Source organism: Ostrea edulis, chromosome 10 (genome assembly GCF_947568905.1).
Source record: "Ostrea edulis chromosome 10, xbOstEdul1.1, whole genome shotgun sequence".
In the NCBI taxonomy this organism is placed as follows: Eukaryota; Metazoa; Mollusca; class Bivalvia; order Ostreida; family Ostreidae; genus Ostrea; species Ostrea edulis.
This window is the reverse complement of record NC_079173.1, coordinates 34,052,057-34,079,277: the sequence shown is the minus strand read 5'-3', so window position 1 is coordinate 34,079,277 and position 27,221 is coordinate 34,052,057. Positions and strand designations below refer to the sequence as shown.

The 27,221-nt window shown below is 35.7% G+C and overlaps 1 protein-coding gene and 1 long non-coding RNA gene across 11 annotated transcripts in view; both read right to left on the bottom strand.

The window, feature by feature from the left end:
• LOC125665870 (uncharacterized) overlaps positions 1–10,628 on the bottom strand; it is a 39,819-nt gene extending 29,191 nt beyond the window's left edge. For 2 of the 10 annotated variants that reach the window (XM_048898781.1, XM_048898780.1), the window contains exon 1: positions 10,492–10,624. The gene's annotated coding sequence lies outside the window, so the exon portion shown is untranslated. Of the gene's footprint in view, positions 1–731; positions 1,111–3,182; positions 3,300–10,491 lie in introns of all 10 variants that reach the window. The other 8 variants (XM_048898782.2, XM_048898785.2, XM_048898784.2 and 5 more) reach the window with 8 other exon arrangements.
• A 13,239-nt stretch (positions 10,629–23,867) lies between these two features.
• On the bottom strand, positions 23,868–27,220 carry LOC130050744 (uncharacterized). The gene is made up of 2 exons (XR_008798998.1): positions 27,109–27,220; positions 23,868–26,243 (listed from the first exon to the last, which is right to left on the bottom strand). It is a non-coding gene; the product is annotated as an uncharacterized LOC130050744 (long non-coding RNA).
• Position 27,221: the final 1 nt, after the last annotated feature.

The window sequence follows — 27,221 nt, the reverse complement described above, 5'->3', positions numbered from 1 at the left end:
GATGCGGACGGCCTCTGTAGCTTAAACTGTTTAAGTTCATTATTGTTTGCATCACTCATCCATGACAACAACCTAAAGTTCTTGGCAGCCATTTTGTCCCTAGTGCAATTAAAAATAACAAGCATTCTGTAAGTATTGCATAGCAATGTGTATCCTCTACCAGTCCCAATTTAAGTCAAGTTGTTCACATAATAATGTGTGTGTGGTCCCTTTGAAATTACAGTTGTTGATTTGTGTTACTATTTGCATTTTCTTTAATTTTCATATTCAAAACTTGTCAACGATCATCTGCAAACAAAGATGTCTTTATCGTCACATCAAACAGCACCTTCAACATTCACAACTTTCTACCAGTGTTTCTGTTGCCACATGATGCCTATATCTCTTGTGTGTTTTAAATTAAACTAGAGATTGTTTTTATGAAAAACAACTGTCTCCCCAGCTCCCCAAATTGGAAGTGCTCCAAATAAAACCTCCTTCCCTTAGTGTACCGCATGGTAAGGAGGAGAAAGCATGAGCAGAGGCATAGCCATTATGAACTCTGATAAGCCACATAGTAGAAGTGTTCACAAACTATTTTACACCCTCCACCCCTCAGATCCACTATAACTTTTAGGATAACGATTGGATCCTCCCATCCCTACAATATGTACATCTGCAAATGGCTTTGAAGAGTTGTACAAAATGTCACGTCTATCAGATAAGTCATATATGAGGAGAAGCGTTCATACGTTACTTTAACATCCTCCACTCCTCTTGGATCCACTATAACTTTTAGAAAAATAATTGGATCCTCCTGTTCCGAAAATATGCACATCTAACAATGGCAATGAAGCATTGTACAAAGTTTCAAATCTATCTGATAAAGCCACATAGGAGAAGTGTTCATAAGGTATTTTACATCCTCCACCCCTCTAAGATTCACTATTAACTTTTACGAAAATAATTGGATCCTCCTGTCCTGACAATATGCACATCTACAAATGGCAATGAAGCATTATATAGGAGGAGAAGTGTTCACAAACTATTTTACATCCTCCATCCCTATTAGATCCACTATGCAACTTGCAGGAAAACGATTGGATCCTCCTGTCCCACCAATATGCACATCTACAAATGGCAATGAAGCATTGTATAAAGTTCAAATCTATCAGATAAGCCATATAGGAGAAGTGTTCAAAAGCTATTTTACATCCTCCACAAAGTTCCAAGTGTATTTGACAAGCCATATAGGAGAAGCGTTCACAAGATTTTGTGACAGACAGATGGATAGACAGAGACACAAAGTACAGAAACAATATGTCTCCCCCTGAAAGAGAGGAGACATAATCTAATAAATCTATAATAAGATATATTTGGACGATTGGACAGACTACCAAAAAATATTTCATTGTGTTGTGAATACATGTAAGGTATCAGACAAGCTCGGTTACAAATTGGTATGCCTTATAGATCTCACACAATAAAAAAATACAGAGAAGTAGACAGAGTACAAGAATTAATTCCATCAACCATGAGACTAAGTTTCATAAATTTTGGTAGAATAATTCAACTGTAATAAAAGTGAAACTTGATGTATATCTACCGAGTCTACTCATTCAATAACCACATGTTATGAATTACAGTATATCAAATTTCAGTGGTTCCTAAGTTATGGCATTGTAAAGAAAAGTCTGGAAAATTACATTCGGCACAAAGTCCTATAAATCTCATAAAATTGTGATGAAACTTAAACTTGATCTGTAAACAGGCAATTGTGTCGCTTGGGTTCATATTTATACTTTTGAATTTAGAATTTACTATTGAAGAATAAAGGTATAGAACTCTAAATATAGGGTAACCAAGATAGGCAGTGTAAAAACAACTAGAACCAAGCTCGTTGCAAAGCAACAAGATGTCTTCCATCGGAGCTGTATGACATAAAAACCTTAAACTTGACCATATGTCCTTGGGTCAGGTCCTAATGCAGCCTAGTTAACATGAAAATACAGGAACTGTACATGAGTATGTGTGTGTGGGATCTAACTATCGCCTTCATTCCCTCTTGATATGTTATACGCAACATCACCCCGGGAAAAATTATTTGAAATACTTATCCAGTGATTTTACAAAAGACGAATACAAGTTAAGTTTTTAGAAAGAAAATAATCAACAGCTGTGACAGGAAGATAAGTACTGTAACGATATAAGTAGTTTGGCTATGCTGGCGATTCTGACTTCTCGTATGTACTTATGAAATAGTTTGAGAATTTAATATCTATCATTGAAATGAAGCTTTAAAAGTGTACTATAAATTTTTATCGTTAGGTGTTTAATAAATTTATACTACTCAAGTACATGCGTGTATGATCTCATTCCAAGAATCAGTCTTTTGAGGCGCGCGTGTTTGTGGGATTAAATTCTTTCAGCATTTAACTTTTCAGTCCCAATAATGAAGAAAAAATTAATATTTAAATTTATGAAATTTATGGCTCAGGGCATACAATAAAGGTTTATAGCTGTTACCAATATTTTATCATACAACAAAATTATAATAGCATAATATTCAGACTGAAGAGAATGATTCATTGAGTTTGAATTATTTATACATACAAATCAAATAAATTGCTCTCAAATCGTGAATATTTTATTAAACTTTAAATATCTATCTGCGTAAATACATGTAGGTATATTATGTATACAGTGCGCACAGAAGTCGCGTATGAATTTCACGCCAGGGGCACGTGCCGAAGTAAGTTATACGCATATTTTTCCCCCTTCACCTACCTAATGATACGGTTACCTGTTTGCGGGTCAAGCTTTTTACTCATATATAACACAATACTTGAGCAAAATATCATGTTTATGAGATCAATAAGATGTTAAAGAACAACTTTTCCAGCGAAAGCCATATCGAAATATTTACCGTTTATGAGTTATAAAGCGAAAACTTTGAAGATCCCCAGATCCCTAATTTAAGGAACCACCCCCTTTTTAGGGATATCAAAAGAAAGCTCTTAACATTTTGTACAACTTTTGTTCTACACGTCTTAACAAAATATTTTTAGTTTAAAAGATACAAAGGAAAATATGTGTAATTTTTTGCTCCTTTAGGCGTCCTAATTTTTTAACCCTGTCAACCACCATTTTGAACGCTGTAATCAAAAAACAAAAAACAATGTGCACAACTACAATGCTCCTACTTTTCATTTTCAGTGCATTTTCTGCTCAAGCTTATACAGTCTCGGAGCCTTTGTCTGGAAACCAAAGCCCCTAAAATTTCGTTCAAAGGGGAATCACTCGTGAACAGAAGGGAATTTCTGAAATGTAGTACATGGTTTTAAAATTGTTCTGTAAAGTTTATAAACCCTGAAAATTTGAGCAAAATCCATGCAGAAATGAGCGAAATATGAAGCTTCAAAGTTGGCGTTTAGGAAAAAGAAGAAAAAAAAGAATAATAAGAATAATATTAACCAGCACAATCAGTAGAAGGTCTTCCGTTGTTACGGAAGACCTTAATAAACCAAATGGTATACAATTCTACATAATCAATATACATTACTACCAAAGTTCATCCCGAAATTCTGTATACTTCCCAAGATATGCAGTTCTAAAATGAATTTGGATAAATCATAAAATGCCTATTATCTTTTGGTCGACCTTCACATCTCCCACCATTTTGATTGTTTGTTTTTGATCAGGTTTGACATACAGAAAAAGTTGAAGTGATTTCCAGATTCTGTTTGGTTAACGATGTCGGCGACTTTTATTTTGTAATCGATTAGTAGCATCATAAGTCTCTGAACAACCGACAATCGATCATCAGCGACAATCATTTCATCACTATCTGACAATCTCATGTCGGTGATGAAATTCATAAAAATCTGACCTGCTGAATATCAGAATCAGCCATGTGAGCTGTGCCACGCTAATTCTCGAAATACTTGTCAGGCCACACGGTATTGTAAACTTTATGTATAAATACCAAGTGGAACAGCCCTTTCTTTTTCCTGATGCTATGTCCCTGTGTTATTTGGAATTTAATCGTCAAAGAATACACATTTGAACATTCTCTCTCATTCAATATCAGGCATTTGGCCTATTTTATCCACTTAAAGCTGTATGAGCCTAAGTTCATGTATCAGTTGTTAATTTTCCCTTGAAAACAGCATATAAAAGAAAACATTTATAAAGTAAATATATCTAGAGAGAACACCTATACCTATAGGCATCTATAATTAGCCCTACGCGCATCAGGGGATTTTAACAAGTTCAGATTGTATAAATAGAACATTGTTGTGGGATTTGAATATCACGAATAAAGGAAAGCTGTATCAATTCAGGTAATAATTCTAGAGTTTTCAGGCTGAGGGCATAGCCAATTAAAACGTAGTTTTCTAACTATATCTTCCAATATCCCAAGGGAGAAGGAATGTAAACATACTGAATATACATTAGTGTTTAATATTCATCATCCAGTATAATAGATAAATCATTTTTTCTTTAATAAGAGGGGTGGTAAAAAGGGACCACAAGCTACAGCTGAAGTGGGGAGGCCCTTTATCTTCAGGCCTTGAGAGGGCTTTGCCCTATAATATTAATTAATCACTCCAACATGTCCTATTTACATTAATTCATTGTCATATTGAGGTTGGGTTGTAGTGATGACATGAGTGCACTGCTCACCGCGTAGATGATTCAGCGCTCGAAATTAAATAGCGAGAAATACTCGCAAAATGCAAGTACATTTGAAAAATAGCGAGTAACAATAGTGGACACTCGAAAATCTTAGAGTGGTGAACTGGTGATTTACAAACCCTGATCACATTGTATCCATTTTATACAATGATGTGCTATTCACTTTTCTTAAACTTGCACTCAGAATCATACAAACGCTTACATGAACGATCAATTTCAACAACCAAATTTATCCAGATTTTTTTAAGATACTCGGAGTCAAACAAATGCTTTAAAAATCCGACATGGCATTATGATGAATAGATACAGATATTGGTCATGAATCCTGTTCACTTACAGGGGTGATTAAACTGAATTCCAAGTATGAAGTATAAGGTTTTTGTTAGGCCAAAAAAATAATGTTTGTTTCAGGTCGCCTCCGATTTTAAAAAAGGGTTGGTAGGTAGGTTTTTAATTTTTTTTTTTAATAATTTTTTTTTCTTTAAATAAATATGTGCCTTCAATGAAAATTTGATAGTTAAAGTTGTCTAATATAGATAAAAATTGGTTCAGAGCACAATGTTTAATTGACAAAATGCACAGTGTGTGATTGAGTTTTGATATACATTTACAATAAATGTCTTAGCATATTAAAATTGTCAGACATCATATATGGAGCAGAAACCATACACATTTTTAAAGGTGGTACAGATTATGCTAAATAGTTGTACACACTTTCCTACCTGTATTTATTCATAAACATTGTCATTTGTTTGTAATCAATGTGTCAGCTACTTCTACCCAAAACACAGTATTCAACCACATATATACAATAAATTTGACAAAAAACATTGCATAGTATATAGTTCATACAATGTTTATTAGGCTAAAGACTACCCTTGCACTTGGTTTGAGTGACTTTGTACATGTACATATTCTCGTGGAAGTTCTATTCTTCCACCAAATAGTTCTTTTATAATTACTTACTTGCTTTGACATACTACAAGTAATATATAAACATATAGCTTAGACATTCAGTTAATTTCGTTTTTGAATAAATGATTCGTGGCTTTGAACACTCTGTACAAGTTACCAGTGAAGGGATTTTTTTACCCCTTGAATCCAGGGGCCAGGGCCTTCAAGTTTGGGGAAAATAGCGATATTTGATTGAAATTAGAAAATTTGTTTCAAACAAACAAATAAGAAAAACAAGCAAAAAGTTAACTATTTGATATTTTGCAACAGAGTGGCACTGAGGTTGGATGGCCCCTCATGGTATATTCTCATTAAACCATCCATCATTTGGGAATTTTTTGGCATCATTTTGGGAAAAACATCTACTTTTCAGCATTGCCCATGATTGGGAATGGGCAGAATTTCAGCCCTCTATAGACCCTTAAAAAAATTCCCTGCATTGCATGGGCGTTTTGGGTTGAAAGGAGTGATGGATCATTAAATTTACTTCATATGTCGCAGGAACTGCTACTGGATCAAGTGTGAGATAAAAAATAAAATAAAAACGTTCTACTACGAACGGGTTCCTCACTTCACATTCACACGGAAACTGTCCACCTTAAAATCTGCAGATGATGCGCCTTGAATAGGTCGCTTAATATCGATTTGTGCAGGACAGTTGTCATAATATTTATGGGGTTCTGATGCTGGCATTTATGTAACTTTCTTGCCGACACCGATTCTAAAAGATGTGCCGTCATTGTTGTCGTCGGTATTGTTAACTCGTACCAAAATGATTTCGGGTAATAGTTCGTACATCGATAAATTGAAAAAAATAATATGTAGGGTCGGTCGGGCGACCGGAAACAAACATATTTCTTATTTTGCCTTATTCATTTATCTGGGGGGGAAAAATCAGAGTCAATGTTTTATCAAGTCTTCCGGTAGTCATTCTTATCAAAGTAGAAAGTAGCATTGTTTGTTGATTAATAAATATTATTAATCACTCCAATATGTCCTATCTACATTAATTTATTGTCATATTGAGGTACGTTTGTAGTGATGACACAAGTGCCACCTGGGATTTATCTAGGTTGTTTTACTACCAGTAAAAGGCACCTTTCCCCTTGGCAACAAATGGATATTTCCCCTTCCACAGATAAAAAAAATCCCCTTCATTTGTAGAAACTTTACCAATTTGTATAAGAATTTTCAACAAAAATAATTTTTTTTAAATGTTCTATGTCATATTTTCTACAATTGCCAGACTTACAATATAGATAAAATGAGTAATCAATCACTTTATATGGCTGTTATAATCTGTGGATATCATATTCCATGGATGTCCCCCATCCCCATCCCCTGGAAGCTCATGACTACATTCTCAAAAATTCTCCTTAAATATAAAATGGGTAGTAACATCTAAATGCTGGATAAAACCCCAAGTGCACTGCTCACCGCATAGACGAATATCAAAGAAGTTCATGGGACTCGTGATAGTGCTGCTTATAAAACATGAGTCCAGGATTCGCTTTGAAAAATCATTAGTGACAACCCTGATGTGGCATGCAATTGGAAGACTTTAAATCTAGACCTGCAGTAAACAGGTTGTGGATTAGAGGTACGATGGTCAAGAGACCTAAACAATTGCACCATATGACTTACGTAACTTAGTGACTTGTCCAAACGTTGCCTGTTGACCCAGTAGGCTCAGTAATGATGGGAAAAATCATTGATTTAAAAAAAAAAACATATGAAAAAAAGAGCACTACTTCATTATTTTTATTTTAGCTTGTAGGTTTTCATTTTAGACTGTGAATTTTAAAAAGAAAACGTTAATTTCAACCACTGCGATTATAAAAAAAGTTCAAGGGACTCGTGATCATGACCATGAGTCCGGGATTCGCTTTAAAAAAATCACAAGTGACAGCCCTGATGTGGCATGAAATTGGAAGACTTTGGATCTAGACCTGCGGTAAACAGGTTGTGGATTAGGCCTTAGAGCCTGTGGTAGAAAAAGTTAATTTCGACCCCTGAGTAGTTCATGGCATGTAGATCATTTACTTGTTGAGCATGTTTTTATTTGTAATTATATGTCACATAATTCCAAATATATACAAAATATATTGAAAAAGAGCAGTTTAAGACACCATAAACTCGAAGGATTTGGTTTCAATAAGTAATTCTTATGAGAGGATAAAACCAATTTCCGACCAGTGGTAAAGCAGTGTCAGTCTATGTGAAAGACAGTGGACCGTCTGACCTGACCGATGTGCTGTACCTCTGGTCTGATGTGTCATTTTTTACACCGGACCGGAATGTCCGATGTCTCAGTGTCCGGTTTTGAACTTTACTATTTTGACGCTGATCAGTCATTTAAATGTTTGTTATAAATAAAAAATATCGTACAAATCCAAATACGTAAATGAATGTGATTAAAACCGCATGGACCGTCTAAAGTATTATGTGGAAGCGATCCCCGGTAAAAGAAAAGCTGTTAGGCCAGCGAGAGCAGTCTATGCGAAAGACATCGGACCGTCGGACCTGACCGATGTGCAGTGCCTCAGGTCCGATGTGTCATTTTTTACACCGGACCGGAATGTCCGATGTCTCAGTATTCGGTTTTAAGCTTTATTATTTTGACGCGGAGTCAATTAAATGTTTGTTATAAGTAAAAAATATCACACAAATCCAAATACGTAAATGAATGTGATTAAACCGCATGGACCGTCTAAAGTATTATGCGGGAGGGATCCCTGGTATAGTATTACTAGTATAATAAATAAGATTTCCTTGGTTTTGCATTTCCACGTGTTTCTCTTTTTTACATTAGGTTTTTCGGTCTGACAAAATTTGGTTCGGTCCGGTGTGTTCATTGATTACACAGGACCGAATGTCCTGTGTGGTCCAAAAAACTTTCGTATAGACTGCGAGAGAAGATTCAATACGTACGGTTTGGACAAATGGCCGACCATGACATTTTCATGTGTTTCACTTTATTACATTAGGTTTTTCGGACTGACAAAATTTGGTTTGGTCCTGTGTGTTCATTGATTACACAGGACCGAATGTCCTGTGTGGTCCAAAAAACATTCGCATAGACTGCAGTATTGGCTCCGCAGATCAAGAAAAATCATCTCCATTCTCTCAGTAATCATGTTTGTTTAATCAAAACACTAGCAAGTACATTTGAATATATTGACTTTTATCGATAATGGATATGTTTGAACTAATATTGATTTTTAAAATAACCACTACTGAATGACAATAAATGAAACCTCAACATTAAAGCAATACAAGCTGTAACTGACGGTTTGGGCATTTTTATCATACAATTAGTAACTTGAAAAGATTGAGAGTAGAAAAAAGGAAAGTAGCGGCAGTCGACTGCTGAGAGCATACATTTCAGGTGTCAAGAGAAATGAATGAAATGTATATGTAACATAAAAATATTTCAATCACATTAATGTATACATGGTTTAATGATTTTTAATATAAAACCCTGGGAGCAGAGCTTCAGATAATTTTTTACCACAAAGAGCATTTTCTTCCTGATTTTCAAATCAATGAGTATTTTGCTTTTCAGAAAAATTCAAAAGTGTATTTTATTAATTTACTGATTATCTTTGCTCTTTTGCACAGTAGATGTCACCAGATAAACGATACTTCTTCCGTTAAACTTTAACTTAAAGTAGATCTATACTAAATTGCCGCTCCAGCTATTTACAAGGAAAATCCTTTGTAGTTCTTTTTATTAAAACTATTCATTGTCATTGGGAATTTGATATTTATGATTGATGCATTAAATTTGAATATGTCAGACACTCAGTCACATGATTATGATCCAATTCTGTATATCATTCGTCCATGATTGATAATACAAGTTTTTTTCCCTGTACTTTCAACCGCACAATAACTCTTTTAAGAAAGAAAGTATAACAAGTAGGCCTATGCAATAGAGTTTTGAGTTAACTTTTCCAATTTTTCAAAATTGTGATTGTCATCAAAACGTGTTTCATAGCGCTAAATATCATGTATGATCAAGCCCTGGGCTAACCTCAATTCATATGAATAGATAATTCATATCTATATCATACTACATGTATCACAAATACGTGGACTAATTAATACGCATTACTTTGGGAGTGTGAAGCGTATTTACATTCACTAATGCGTAATTGTATGCATGATTTTCAACTTAAATGCGTATTTGGTAAAATTTAATGAGTATTTACGCTGATACGCACCTTATCTGGAGCTCTGCGGGAGAAAACTAAACATGAAGCTGCGCTCGCTCAAACGGTAGCACCGTCAACATATTAAAATTACCAGATAGATATAATGTTAAAAAATTCTTAATGTTGAATGTACATGCATTCAATATATTTTTTTTTAAACAGATCCTTGACAAAGATTTTACTATGAATATAGCTATAGCATGTTTTGACAATGCTCTTCAAATTTTCCAGAACAGTTTTCCCATTCTACATAATCTGGGCCCAGTGTGTTCTTTGCAATACTTTCTATACTATCTGTAGGCTTGTATATCATTATACAGGGCTAAATGGGAATTGTAACACCAGGCAAGTCACCTTGACCTTTACTTAATCCGTTGAAAATCCAACATGCAGTTTATCTCTTCAAATATAAAAGAAGACAACGGTGAACCTGCAGTGTTAAGACTTGTTATTCACTTCAAAACAAATCATGCATACCTTGTATAAACCTAGAATGGTTGCGCAGACACTGGACGAAAACAGTAGTAACACGCGGCTGCATTATAAAATACCATATGCCACCAAAAAAAAACAGACGTTAAAACGTGAAGATACATTCAATATACATGATTGTTCATACTACTTACTAAAAACATATACATACCTGAAAATGAATGATATTTTTGGTGGAAAAACTAATCAAATATGATGAACCTAGGATATTTAGAATGTCAGAATGTTGAATTACCGTTCTTTGCACACCAGCCGGATGTCCGATCATTTCAGAAAGTTCAAGGCGAACCTGTGCAGATCTTGTTTTTCCGGATAAATAAAATTTAAAAATAAATTTCTCTATCTTTGATTTTTGTTATTTTTTAAGTATAAATTGATACGTCGTCGTTTTTGACGTCCACGTTGACATGCTTTGTCCAAGTTTTCTCAGAATATGGTTTAAGGATGTTTTTAGAAATGGAAATCTTATATATATCATTTCACAACTACATGTAAGGCCAACACAGATTCCGTATTTGACCGCGCTCACCCCGCGGTGTGTTAATCCTTCCCGCGCTATCCCTCTGCGGGATTTCATTACGGGGCAGATTTACACCCCCGTGGTGTGAAGTAACGTTATTAGGGTGTTGCTAAAAGGCGGAACGGAAAACGGAACTGAATTTAAGAATTAGAATGATTATTGTAAGATAACACCAAAAAATCGGAACGAAATACTTTAATATGATTAAAATCAAACTTTTGGGAATTTGTTTACAAGCGGTAAAACAATTTTATTTTAAAATTTTGCATCATAAATTGATTAAGTGAAGTTAAACGTTTGTATAAGAATTTACAAAGAGTTTTACAAGAATTTTGAAATGTCAGCTTTGACAGATGTGTTGGCGAACAGCGAAATATATGGGTAGAGAATGCAAAGAACACAATACTTTAAATGCCCCCCCCCCCCCCCACCCGTGGCAAAACATCATTAACGCACATTTGTAAACATGTTTTACACACAACAGGGAGTGTGGTATGTATATAACAACGAAAATTCATGATCTTATTAAGTCAGCAATTTAAGTCAGTTAAACATCTTGTGTTTGATATATTATTTTTTGAACTAACAGAGACTTTGTCACCGCAGCACTCCAATCCTAAATACTAGTAGAGCGGACTTCTAGCAGTTGATTTCTAAACTAAATATTTATATTTAGATTAATAATGAGATGATGTTCCGCGTTTTAGCAACACCCGTAAAATTAGGACAAACTACCTGTGCAATAGCTATTTTATTCGTCGGCAGAAAATGAGTACAGTTTGCTTATGCAGGCCCGTAGGCAGGATTTTTCAAGGGGGGGGGGGGTTTACATAGACTCGCAACGCGAGTCTATCACCTCGCACCGCGAGGTGCCACTACGGCAGGGGGTCTGGGGTATTTGGTGCAAAATCCTGCAATCTAGCAATTTCCTGGCACTTAATTTGAATTTTGGAATCATGCCTTTTTTACTATGAATTTTCATGATTTTCATAAAAAATCCCGACTTTAATAGTCACAATTCAAACAAAATGCCGACTTTAATAGTGCTTAGTAGTTTTCAAGGGGGGGTTCGTATGACCCCCCCCCCCCCCTGGCTACGGGTGTGTTATGGACAGCTATCTCGCATTACATACCGGTAATCATTTAAGAAAAAATAAAATCAGGGACCTATATTGGTCCCTACTAAAACCAGATATAATTAGGATTTAGCATATTTAATACATCTCCAATTTTTTTTATTTTATAAAAAAAAAATAATAATAATAATAATAAAAGCATTTAATTTCGGTTTTAGTGTTTTTATGCTACATATAATGATAATGTATCTCGGATAAGAAGTTGTGTCCTAATAATTTTTACAGTGAAAAAATAATACAAATAGCGAGAATTGGTTCAAAAATTTATCAATAACGAAATATTATTGTGCATTTTTAAGGAATAAAATAAATGCAAATTTTATATTATGCTAAAAGAAATATTTTGTTTTCCCATTTCAATCGAACTTCGTTTATATGTACACCTGTACTATGTTGGGTCCATGCTGCGCGTGTTCTTAAAACAACACACAGGGGGGTGGATGTATATGTTGAACGCGTCGCACACCATACAGGATGTCAAAATTGTAATGTCTCTACTCCAGGGCATGCAATCTACTTATCAGCATACAATTACCTATACCCAACAAATTTAACCAGTATTAAACTAGGTTTTTCCCCCAATTCCCTCGTCAAGTGCTGGTTTCCTCGCTTATAACTTACTAATTTTTTTATTACGGTACATGTGAATGTCAGCATCATCAAAAATACTCTTTAATTGCATGTTCAATCAAAATCCACCATTCTTTGTAGAGTAATCGCACATGCATGAGGCCAAATATATACTACAGTGGGGCGTATACCCCAAAAGTGCGTTTTACTTGTTATTTACTTTGTGTTACATGTATCATATTACCTCCCTTGAAATATGCAATGCCTTGTAATCTCTCTCTCTCTCTCTCTCTCTCTCTCTCTCTCTCAGAGAGATATTCAAAAACCCCAAAATGTAATTAAAATTTGACAATTTGATATTTGGATTCGATTAAATATTTGACTTTCACGGATAGAGCGTGCGCTGACCGAGGTCTGGGGCGTTATGAAGCACACGGTAAGTTTAGATAGTATACTCTCTCTCTCTCTCTCTCTCTCTCTCTCTAGACGATGAAACCTGTTAAGTGAGGACGTCTTCACAATGTCTAGAAGAGAATACACGCATGTTATTGTAAAGGCAAAATGTACTGTGTTAGGCATAGCTATAGGGATACCTATCTAATACATTTTTTGTACTTTCTTACGAATTGTGAAGAAAAAAATGGTTTTGAAAGAGAATATTACATGTAATGAGCACATGGCCCCACACCACTTGTCCCCACAGACACTCGACGTTTTAAATATCTATAATTAAAAAAAATTGTCTTCCTGTAAACAAATATTCACGTGAATATTATATTTACAGGAAGACAACTTTTTTTTTAATTATAGATATTTAAAACGTCGAGTGTCCCCTCTAATATAATATTTAGGGCTTTCCACCTATCTGTGGAAAGTCCTATTGTTATTGTTCTGTTTATTATTATTTTCCTGCCGTCAAAAAAAAATTGTCTTAAGACCTATCGAAAGACTTTATAGTTCATCATATTGTACTTTTTGAGAAACGATTACATATCACCCTGTGTGATTGAACTTTGACTCCTTACGGAGTTATTGGACTTTACGTAAAAATCCGTGTGAGCACTACTCCTCTAAACGTAAATGCAATGAATATCAAACCTTTACCGAACTATAGAGGTCATTTAGTAGAATTGATAGGTACATTAAACAAAAGGATTTAATTACCCTTTATTAGAGTTATTGCCCCTTACGTTTTACGATTTCTACATAAAATATGTCAAACTCAAGAACGATTGGTCGTAGAGGCATGTGACAATCCGAAATGGAGTAAGGGAACTTTGACCTTGAAGAATCGGTCAAGGTCAAAGGTCATCTGAAAATACAAGAAAATGGCATGTTTTATACCCTCTCTCCTGCAGGAGATACCCTTAAAATATGATTTGCATTAGTATCAACATCTTAATTGGTTTCAATGTAACTGATTAAAATTCTGAAACTGACCCTTCTCTGAATGACAATGGCTCGAGTTAAAAAAAACTTGTTAGCACTAATCCTTCTAAACCAAAAATCTTAGAGACACAAAACCTTCGCCGATGAATTCGTATACTGTGGATCACGTTTATGGGGACGTAACTTGGAGGTCAGAATTTTGTCAAATGGTTAAAGAGTGTGGTTGCGGGCCTATGTTCCCCAGGGAACACAGGGGATTAATAAGAAGACTTTAATATTTATGTTATCCATGTGTTTTGGGGGTTTTTTTTGTTTGTTTTTTTGGTTTTTTTGTTTTTTGGGGTTTTTTTTGTGTTGAAATATTTGTACAAATACATTGTATAGAATTAAATTCCTTAAAAACAATTTATGAAACCACCAATCTGTGATTGATACTGACAGGGATAATCAGTTTTCGTGAAGTTACCTTTGCTGTTTTACGGGTACAGCGTATATATATGCACTTGTATATATGGTCATCTTCCGACGATGGTATAGGGTAATCTAACCCTTTATTGAATGTATGGTTCAATAAAGCTAACATGAGAAGATTCTGTAAAATGTGTTTTTACAAGCGATGCATGCACACGTATTATATGGCAATCGATATATTTGATATAACTTGATGAACAGAGATCTGTTTTCAATTTATGATTTTTACGTTAACGGGAGATAACTCGCGTTTGTTGATGGTACTAATCATCTGTACAGGTGAGACCGCGGCGAGGACAGCGGGACCGCGGGAGGGGGGGGGGGGTATGCAGGGTTACCTGAGATATACCGCGGTAGCTCTATCCCGTGGGGGGAGCGTGGAAAATACGGGATCCGCGTTGGCCGTACTGTACATGTAGGCCTAAAATTTCCAGCCCTTCACCGGCAATCGCAATGTTTCCATAAGAGTGAAAAATTATCGAACGGGACAATATAAAATCAACCAATCAAATAGATCCTTTACGTATAAAATCCCTTTTTTCAATTTCTTCCAATTTTTCGAGACCATGATTAATATATCACTCCAAAACATCTATCGTCGCAAACCACGTGCGGTTGAAACGTACGCTCCGTGAAAAGAGAGAGGAGCGCTCCGTGAAAAGAGAGAGAGAGGAGCGCTCCGTGAAGAGAGAGAGAGAGGAGCGGAAGACATCAGACTCTTTCATTTGTAATTTTCACATCGTATAAAGTTTCATATCTTTTTATAAGGGGTCCAAGTAAAATTCCCTCTGTTTAAGTCGAACTCGAGGCATGCACTACTTTTTGATTAATTAAACCATCTGAGCCAGGGGACTTATTATTTTTCATTTGTTTTATACAGCATGTTCACATTCAGTAATCTCGCGGGGATCCGGGTTAGATTAGGTCCTCAGTATCCCCTTGCTTGTTGTAAGAGGCGACTAAATGGGGCGGTCCTTTGGATGAGACCGCCAAAACCGAGGTCCCGTGTCACAGCAGGTGTGGCACGATAAATACCCCCTCCCTGCTCAATGGCCATAAGCGCCGAGCATAGGCCTAAATTTTGCAGCCCTTCACCGGCAGTGGTGACGTCTCCATATGAGTGAAATATTCTCGAGAGAGACGTTAAACAATATTTAATTAATCCCATTCAGTAAACGGATTACAGAGTTGTCTTTCTAGGGTTAATAGATCATCGTTTAAGATTATTACTTGCATATATAGCGCTTTCTAGAATTCACATAATTTGTTCATTATATCGCTAGTTTCATTAACTGTTTCATTATTTCCTGTCTTTATCTCGTGTATGATTGTGTTTGCCGTTCTAATCTTAAGAAATAAGGCGTGTTCTTTTCGCTTAAATTTTCGATCCAATTTGACTTTGATCTTACATATCCGGTATTCCTGTACCTATCAAAAATTCCTGTACATACCATCTCTCTGTGTCTCTAGTTGATGTTTTCGTTTAATATCGACCACATTTGAATTCATTACAGTGTAGTATTATGTTTTTCTCCTTCTACATGTATCAGCTGGATACCTCGTTTTGTTCCAAGACTTTTATGTAGCGAAAATTGCATTGAAAAAGTTTTAAAATAACTATTGTTTTCCCACTTGAATTGATCATCTAAAAATGTTATCATTATTTTCGGCCGCTTTTTCATGTGTGATTGCTTCGCAAAGACATTGTTTAGTCTCGGGATCATCCGAATGGTCTCGGGATAATTGGCGGACCAATCACACAGCTAGTCTGGTCCCCACCCCCGCCACTCTTTGATCACTCGTTTTGGGTGATCAAAGAGTGGCGGGGGCCAGACTATCACACAGCGCGTACCGTACAATAAATTCGTACTCTGTGACCTCCTTTTTGGCTGCCAGTGGAAGAGATGAAGCCCTGTCCGATCAATGCACGCAAGATTGTGACAAATAAAAGAGATGAGATGGGCTTTGAGTTGAAGAGACTTGTAGTATGACATCTCCCATCGTCGAAAACCCATGCACGGTTGATTACGCTTCGTTCCTCTTTCCATCACCCGTGGGTCCATTCATTCCTACTCGCTCGTTCTCATAAATAAATATTTTAAAATATCGTCCAATCAAAGTAACCGTTATAGTAATGGGACTCTTGTTTTTAAAGGTAGCACTATCACAGCAATTGTATACCGAAATTGGACTGAAAGCGTATTTTTGATTGGACAAATTTGCTTAGGGTTTTCCATGAGCGCCCAATCAAATTGCCTCATTAATCATTCATGAGAAAGCGAGTAGGAATGAATGGACGGACCCACGGGTGACCGTGGGTTTCCGATGATGGACATCTCCCTGACCTGCCGCTCGCCAAAATTCCTTAGGTAACGCTGTAATTACTTGGAAAATGTGCCCCGAAACGAGGACCCCCTGTTTGTTTACAAATTGTTGTTTCATACCTTGTGTATTTTATCATATACCGGTAGAAGGCCAATCTCTAAAGTTTACAAAAAGCGTGAAACGATTACATAAATCGAAAGAGGGATGAGATAGACAGAGAATTCACAGATTTCAGAGAAATTATTGCCACAAAAAAAAGAGGGGGTGTAGTAATATCCATACTTCAGGTGCCTGTGGTAAAGCCTGGATTGGTTTACATATTTCCCATGCATGTATCGCGCCGATATCCTTTTGACGAGTGGTGGACAAAAGCGCCAGATCGTTTTTTATTTTTCGGCCTTTTCTTTAGGTCGGTAGCCACTGGCAGATTTCGAGGCGGCGTGGGGGGGGGGGGGGGGGGGGTATTTTCAAAGTTTAGGTTACAAATCAATGCGTACAATAAAAAGAGGAAAAATCAAATCATATCTATAATAATTGATTCTAAAAAGTGAATGTCAAAATATATAAAGTCCATAACTTCGTATTTCACATAAGTATGAGAAATAAGCATTCTATCTTGCTCTAATATTGTACACACATAAATGAATAACTGTATAGAGATTCCGAGTTGATTATATTTTTTCAATAGAAATACTAGTATGCGTTTCTTGAGAATTGGTTATATATACCATGATTTAATTTTTTGCAGTCCCTCGATCCCTCCCTCCCCAAAATCATGCATTAATTTTTTATGGGATATGATATATATACATGTATATATTTTTTAATCTACTTCTTATTTCAAAAACGAGAAACATCTGTTGAGGCAAGAGGCGTAACATGTGATGAAAAGGTGAAAGGGCGGATCCAGAGGGGTCCCCTTTTAGCGGACCAAAAAATAAAAGTTATTCGATTTTAACGAGAATTTGAGTCGAAATAATATGAAAGGTGGATACTTGAATGTAATAGCATCATTCAAATTTATCAACACCAGTATATCATTAATTCCACGATGAATAAGACGAAACACTGATATATATTTACGATATTTTCGTCAGATACAAGTATCACTTAAAATTCTTAAAAAGTATATGTACATGTAACATAAAAGTTTTGTTTAAGAAGCAGACAATTTAAAAGTAAAAAAAAAAGTGCCAGGAAATACTCAGAATGTAGGATTTTGCACCTTTTACCACAGAGTTTCTGGGGGCCTAGGCGGCCCCAAGATCCCTGGCCTATTGGGAGTAACCTTTAAATCAGCTTTTTTTTTTTTTTTATAAAGATTTAAAATCAGATCTGAATATAGGGATAAAAATTACTAGAACGTGAGAAAAAAGAGGTAGAAACGAAATCATTTGCGTGTATAAACTGTCTCAAGATCTCCCTAAAATGTTATGTACACAATCAAAAAAGGTGTAAATGGGTGGGGTTGGAGATTGTGAAAAGTAGCTAAAACATCGATCAAGTGCTAGACCCCTCATTTAACTAATTCGCCTATGAGGTGTGTGTAGGGGAGATTCATTTCCAAGAAATACAAATAGATGGACTCAAATCACAGCTACGAGCAAATAAGTTTGACTAGAAAGAAATTTTTGCCTCATTTGAGTAGTGTTGATAAAGGTGTGTTTCTGTTTGTAAGAGGGGATGTAACTTCACCTATGGAGGCTAATTACATACATGGTTAAATTTTAGTCTTAAAATCACTCAAATTCAGACCCCCCTGCCTCCACAGGCACCTGAAGTATGGATATTACTACCCCCCCCCTTTTTCATAATTTTTTTTTTGGTGGCAATAATTTCTCTGAAATGTATGAATTCCCAGTCTATCTCATCCCTCTTTCGATTCATGTAATCGTTTCACGCTTTTTGTAAGCTTTAAAGATTGGCCTTCTACCGGTATAATAAAATACACAAGGTAAGAAACAAAAATTTGTAAACAAACAGGGGGTCCCCGTTTCCGGGCACATTTTCCAAGTAATTACAGCGTTACTTAAGGAATTTTGACGAGCGGCAGGTCGGGGAGATGTCATACTACAAGTCTCTTCAACTCAAAACCCATCTCATCTCTTTTATTTGACACAATCTTGCGTGCATTGATCGGACAGGGCTTCATCTCTTCCACTGGCAGCCAAAAAGGAGGTCACAGAGTACGAATTTGTTGTACGCGCCGTGTGATTGGTTCGCAAAGACATTGCTTAGTCTCGGGATCATCCGAAGGGTCTCGGGATTATTCGCGGACCAATCATACGACACGTTATAAATGCTCAGCTGATTGATGGATCATTATTACAAAGGAAGGATGTTGTTAAAAGTATTTTGGGCAAGCCCTCCATTTGCACACATGCGTAAAATGTAGGTTAGTCCAGCTTATGCACTGCATATGGTGTTTATGTCTCTCAATTGAGTCAATACGCAAGAGGTTGTTCTGCGTAACATCAGTTTTTAAATCGAGGCAGGCTATTGACAAACACGTTAATGTTACAGGGTTTTCAACAGTCTAGTTTAAAGTCAACATTTCGCAAATTCTATGGTCGTTGTAATGATCTGGTTTGCCAATACAACCTATCATTGGGTCTCGAATGCTGCCTGATGTATTTCATACCGATTGTTAGGGCGTTCTTGGCACAATTATTTTGACTGCGGATTACTCCGTTTACCTGATCAAGACAGGGCTCACACCGGATGTGACCGGTCTACAGGGGATGCTTACTTCTCCTAGGCACCTGATCCCACCTCTGTGTTACACTAAAACAATTGAACACAATTACATGTAAATAATTTCCATCAATTTATTCCATGAGTGTACCATTGAAAGATTGTTGGAAGACTGACTAAAATTTCCTTACAATACTCTATATAGTGCAATTTTACAAAGTTCCCATGGACAGAATGTGAGTCGATTAACTTTAACATTGATAAGGTGACAAGCTCATAATTATACAGAGACAAAAGCTACAGAGTTTCAGATGAGAATAACAAATTGGGGAGTGAGCTATCAGAGTGAATCATGTGCAAGTGATTCAATGTATCATTGCTAAACATTCAGGAATTTGATTGAACTTTAACCATAATAGATATTAATGAAAAAGTACTCTGACCACTCTGGTATATCCAGGGGTCCGTGTTTGTCCAACTCTTTATTTTGCATTGCTTACAGGAATTATGATTGAAATAATTGAAATGATATTGATAACAGTTCGTTTTCTTCGCCTTTCATGCAGGTGATAATGGAATATTACTGCATATGACCTTAATGTTTTGCTACTGCTGTCCAACATCTTTAATACATGCGTTATGGCACTTTAAGAAATGTTATTCGAAGGAAACTGTAGGGATATCTTTCCAGATAAAACGCAAAAGATGAATGCCGAACTCGTTTGAGGAGTTTTCCTCTGCAAGAATCGCAATGGAATTTTACATAAAGAACACAGAATGTGCCTTTAGACATGAATAACAAAGTCATTATCGTACAGCAACTACAAAAGTCGCCACACAGCAAATACCATCACCTGTGTAGCACCAAATGGTGCTCTGGGGTATTGTTCTGAACTCTATATTCTGGATCCACTTCTGATGATGTCATTTCACTTTGTCAGTCCATAATCATTATAGCTATCAAAGCACTAAACACACTTCTTTTCGTATCTATAGGATGTAACATACGTATCGGTATTAAACCCCTGTGTTTTATTTCTGTTCAGTTTTTATTTTTGTTTTCATCCCAAAAGATTTCATGTAGCTAGACCAATTCTATTGACATCTGCAGTTATAATATGTGATGTATTGGGCATGTTGAAGACAGGTGACATGCTATTATTCTTGTAGATAAGGGATTTGATATATTTGATGAACTTCCGCCATGAATGACATTGAACATATCACCTTTCTTTTCATCAAAATCTCATTTCACTAATCAAAAGAGGAAGCACAGCTTTGTTATAAGATCAGCAGGCAAATTTATGTGAAGTCTGTAAATGAAAGAATCAGGAACAGCCATATTCACTGAAGTTCACTAATAAGTAGCATTTGATATACCCGTCATTTTTCTGAGACTACCAACTAAAACCTGTTGGGATTAATATTGCAGTACAAAGTTTTCATCACAAGAGTTCTCGAAAATATATAGTCCTTTACCACAATGTTCATTTTTACTGCAAATTCGGTCTCAATGTACGGATATTCATATGTTCGTTACTGTCGCCGTTGCCGAAATCATATCAATGCATGTTACACCCCAAATCGTCGATCGTCCCAAATCGTCGCCGGCGACGATTTGGGGTTTGTTATGTAGCACCCCGAATTGTCGCCCGTCCAAAAATCGTCACCGGCGATGATTTGGGTATGTATACTCACATCCCAAATTCTCGTCCCCCTTGCTGCAGGTATTTTGAAACATCATCTACATACAAACTAGCCTTGTTTGTTAACTTCTTTTCTCCTCCCCATTCTTCTTCTGTGGTTCAGCTACATCTCTCTCTCTCTCTCTCTCTCTCTCTCTCTCTCTCTCTGACATCTCATGGCACTTTGAGTTCGCGGTCAAGAGATTTCAAGTTACGGGAAGCACATGCCAGGAACACATGTAACAACATATCGGTTCACAAACACCAGGGATGTTGTAGAGTTGCTGAAAATTGTAAACAGCTCGCGGCACTTTAAGGTTCTCATTCCAGAATTCTCATTTTTGGGAAGGCGTGGCAGAGGGTAACTTGTATTCTACATACAAAATGTCAACCCAATAGCTTAGATAGGTCGACAAACACCAAGGGCCCGTTTTACAAAAAGGCGTACGACCAGACGTTAGCTTAGTTGGGCGTAAAACAGGACTAAATCATAAAACCGGACTAAGTTGCGTTTCATAATACAGACTACGTTTGCACCCGACTAAATTTATGGCTTAAATTTAGGCCTGCTCATGACTAGGTGTAACGCTTAGTCTGTAAACAACTAAACGAATGATGGCGACGGTGTTGATTTTGAAGCAACGCAGACAGTGGAAGATAAGAAGAGAAGGGGTTTTCAGAGACCGGTCAAATTGACTCTGAATCAAACTATGATTAAAAAAAAGATCCATATCAGAAATATCTAATTCCCATCGCTATAAACTTTTAAAAAATTCTGCTCAAAAGTGGAATCCATTGTATTGATTTATTGTAAAACATAAAGTCGCACCTGCTATTTGAAAAATTGCTGTTTTGTATGAAATACGGTATTTAGCGAAAAATGTTTCTGCGAAAAAAAACCTTATGGGCAACTACTGTACATGTATATCTGATGAAAATATTGGAATCTTTCCTTTTGAAATTTTTTTATTTGACTTTCATTTATACAAAAAATCATGGAACGTAATACGTTACATGTATATTTTAGAATAATTCTATTTTACAATCAAAGAACACTAATGTTGACCGTCTATAATTAGAATATCAAAGTGAATTCTGAAAAATGATGAATGGATTTTTCTGTGTTAAATGATTTATCATAGTGACGTGTTAGATACAATGACAACATGAAAATACATATGAAACATGAATTCAAACACCCGATCCATCAGGTCTATATGTCACTTTTAACAGAGCATCATCCAATGAAAATACACTGGCATTTCACACCGTGTTTACTACATAAGATAGACTGTCTATAAATATATGCTAAGTATATGTATTCTGCAGTTTGTCTAGGAAATTGTAATAAGAGAAATGTGGTTTTGTTTAAATCTGACAGATTGTTTTCAGTGGGGTCAATCAAATATCGTTAAAAAATAGGATTGCTCTAAGATTCAAATATACGGTACAATGCAGCAAAAAAAAAAAAAAAAAAAAAAAAAAATGGCATTAATCTTCTACACTATTTGAAGACAATACACAATATATCAGATAAAGCCCCCATCCTGTTTCAATTCTTATGGGTAGCATACATCTAAGTTCCACAAATATAGAACGATGGCGTTTTGGAATATCCATAGCAACATTTTTTTGTGAAAGTCGCTTTTTGCAATTCGGTAAGTTCTTATTTTAGGGAAGTTTTGGAGTTCTTCTTTCCAGCCATTTACAAATTCCCGACGAAGTTTTTCTTCCACGGTGTTTAAGTTGCATACCATTCAATTAAAAGAAATAGACAGAGTTTGACTTAATGTGACCAATTGGTGTTGTTTGATTGTTTCAGATCCCACGGGAAAATTTTCATAGTAAGACTGTCGTCCGGCATTGTAAGGAGTCGATTCCACAGTCTTGTAATATTCACTTGACGATAAAAATATAACCATTTTCTCTTTCATTATCCTATTGCTTTATTCGTTTGTATTTTGAATATAATCGTTCCTAATGCAGGTCCACCCGATCTCACAATATTTTTGCTGTTCTTCTTGAAGGAGGAAAATTTATCAAACCGAGATAATTATAAAATGATGAATATTTAAAGCGCTCTTCTATTTTGAATACATGATCACTTCTTCGCTGTTTCATCTGAAAATGGACAACTTCCCTTACCAAAATATAAGCCCTCTGGCACACAGTTGCTGCAAATTTGCAGCGCATTTGCGGCAAGTTTGCCGCAACTAGTTGCGGCACATTTGCCGCAAGTATACTTTTCGTATGCAAATTTTTCCTCTGGCACACAGTTTGTGGCACAGTTGCGGCACACACTTGCTGCACACTTCTGGCACAGTGTGCGGCATATTTGCCGCAAGTATACTTTTCGTATGCAAATTTTCCTCTGGCACACAGTTTGCAGCAAACTTGCGGCACACACTTGCTGCACACTTCTGGCACACAGTGTGCGGCATATTTGCCGCAAGTATACTTTTCGTATGCAAATTTTCCTCTGGCACACAGTTTGCAGCAAACTTGCGGCACACACTTGCTGCACACTTCTGGCACACAGTGTGCGGCATATTTGCCGCAAGTATACTTTTCGTATGCAAATTTTTCCTCTGGCACACAGTTTGCGGCAAACTTGCGGCACACTCTTGCTGCAGACTTCTGGCACACAGTTTGCGGCAAACTTGCGGCACACTTCTGGCACTGTCTGCTCGAAATTAAGGGATGCTATATAAACTGTCATTACAAAACAAAAACACAATAACAATTCAATTAATATAATTTCAAGAACAATGACATATCAAGTAATTAACATATTCAAAAATACTAATTAAAATTTTTTTATTCAAAAACAGAAATGACCGGGTTCTTGTAAAATATGTTCTCTATCATAGGAACAACAGTAGAAACATATACTGGGAAAATGACAAATTAAAGGTAGAATTTTTCAACAACAAAAAAGAGAGAGAGAAAAAAAAAAGAGAAGCATTTTTAAAATGTTACATGAATATCTTCAATGTTTTTAAAACATCTATAATGTACAGGGTCTGGAAAATGTTAAGTAAAAGCTGAGTTGGTTACATAACGTACCATGCTTAAAAAAATGACTAAGTTCAACTTCACCATGCACATGTAAATTTTTCAAAGAATGCCTGATCACTTCTGAAAAGACACATGCACATTTACAATGCTTCCATAACAGCTGTTCAAGGTCTGAAGAATGTCAAATAAATGCTGTAAGAGGAGTTGATTACAAAAAATAAGTACCATCTATTCAGGAAATGCTTAAAAAATGACAAAGTTCAACTAAATGTAATTTTTTTGAAAAAAGTCTGATCACTTTCAAAAAGACACATGCACATCTTCAATGTGTCCATAACTACTGTACAAAGTTTGAGGAATATCAATTTAGATGTGCACGAGTTGATCACAAAAAATAGGTACCATCTATTCAAGAAATGCATAAAAATGACCAAGTTCAACTACACATAATTTTTTTTTTTTTTAAAAGTCTAATCATTTTCAAAAAGATGCATGCACATCTTCAATGTGTTCATAACAACTGTACAAAGTTTAAGGAATGTCAAGTTAGAGGTGCATGAAGATTTGATTACACAAAATAGTTACCATCTATTCAAGAAATGCTTAAAAATGACTAAGTTCAACTACATATACATTTTTTTTTAAATGTCTGATCACTTTCAAAAACACATATGCACATTTTCAATGTGTTCAAAACAAATGTACACAGTTTGAGGAATGTCAAGTTAGAGGTATACGAGGAGTTGATTACACAAAATAGGTACTGTCGATTAAAGAAATGCTTAAAAATGACGAAGTTCAACTACATGTAAATTTTTCAAAAAATGTCTGATCACTTTCAAAAAGGCACATGCACATCTTCAATGTATCCCTAACAACTGTACAAAGTTTAAGGAACATCAAGTGAGAGGTATGAAAGGAGTTGATTACACAAAGTAGGTACTATTACAGGGACGCTACTGTCGCTTGCCCACCACTGAGTCATTCACCATTTTATAAACTGTTTGCACATTGTGCAACCCAACCAAAAATATAAAATATAATTATAACAAGATGTGAGAGAAAACTTAAAGAAACTGCAACAACTTCTAATCTACAAATATTGCATTGTGCAATGTTAAAAAGTTCTCAGTGAAGTCCCACCCTGGCCATGAGAGTACATTTTATTTGGAAACTGCTGCATAAAGAATTTCTTTCAAGATCCAAGAGAAAAATATCAACCCACAGTGGCACTTTTCTGACATAAGGTCAGGTTGTGATTTAAATAGATTTGTGAATTTTGGCCGTTTTAGATCAATCATGTCAAATGAAAGCTTTTAGAAAATAAAATCCTTCTTAAGCTAGCAAGTGCTATATAAATGATGCTATAAATGCTAGAATTGTGTATACAATTAAGACAAAGGAGTTGACATGATCTTCTGTACATGTAGTTAAGAAGGTCTATCATTTGCATAACATGACTGTGCATCAATAACAACAGATTTCGGCAACATTTGCAGACAAGAATGAAATATATTCAAAATTCACACATGTAAACTATGCACTTTTCCTCAGAAAAATCTGGAGACAATCTACATTAATTTTAAAATCAGTACTGTGAAGGACTTTATATTCTGATAAATTAATACAGACTTGTGGGCACTTAATTATTAGGGAGAACACTAAACATTTACACAAGTTTCTCCATCATAGATGAACGGGAGAATAATAGGACTATCTCCATGCTGTGTGCACCTTAGAATCAAAAACATGATTGAATTCTGGACCTTCTTCTAATCTTCCACTTGTTCAGTACTTGGTCATCACAATCACATATTGTCCGCAACAGCTCTACTGTCCCATCCATTTGTTGTGATAAACTGTAAATAGTTTTTCGGTTAAGACAGAGTGCCTTTACTCACAAATACATGTAGCAGTCTCATCAGATTCACTTGGCAAGTGTGTATAAATTGAAATGTCATTCTTTTTTTCATTAGTGATTTATACACATTAATCCAGGCCTGCATGTTGGAACTCTAAGATATGGCAAGTTGAAGACAGCCTATCAACACACCATCACAACTTCTGAATCTGCATGACTATCATGAAATATATTCTGAAAAAGATATAAAATTTTAAATAATTACGAGATACCATTGGCCCTCCTATATATAAGTTTGCAAGGCATTTAACATAGGAGGAATCATTCTGGGGTGTGTACATGTAATTACCGTCACCCGACACCTGGGGCCACCGATTTTCAAAGCCGAGCAATAATCAATGTTGTGTTACAGCCCATTGGGCTAATAAATGCAATATCTGATGTACAACTGTTAATATCATGCTGACCCAACTTTACGTACAAATTAACTTTATTGCCAAGACAAGACCTTCAATCCATTTTAATAACGTATTAAATGCATTGATGTAGAGACAAAATTGAGATTCCGGAGGTCACATCCCTGATCATAATGCAGTTTAATTTTTCTAACTGGACATCTGGGTTCAAATCATAAGCATTTGAATAATAAAAAATAATAATCAACCATTCATTAAAAAACACAATTTACTTAATAAACTAATTAAGTTTTGCAAATATCACCCGAGTAGAAAGTAAACAAAAAATAGCATAAGTATTACGGAAATAGGCCTAATTATTTGTTTGTTTTCCGGCCTTCCCCCTCTCTCTCCATTTTTTTAAAAGTGCCTATAGATCTATGGTCCTGTCCAAATGTATAAGAAAAAAATCCGCGAGGGCTACGATAATGCAACTAGAAGGAGTCTAATCTCATACAAAAGAAATTTAAAAAAAAATAATTCCACATAATTTCAAAGAATTGAATGAAGCATGTAAATTTATGAACATAAACACCGACTTGCAAGATTTGACGCAACAACATACAATATGAGCGATGGTCAGTTTCGTTTTGAACAATATATTAGAGAGTTTATAACTATAAGATACACAGTAATTCACTTACTCAATGACTGGAAGATTCTCCTCAGAATATCTGCATCAACTGATTCAACTCCTGTTCTCGATTCATGTTCAAAATGTTGTTTACCGGTATAACATTATGGCGCCTGTCAATAG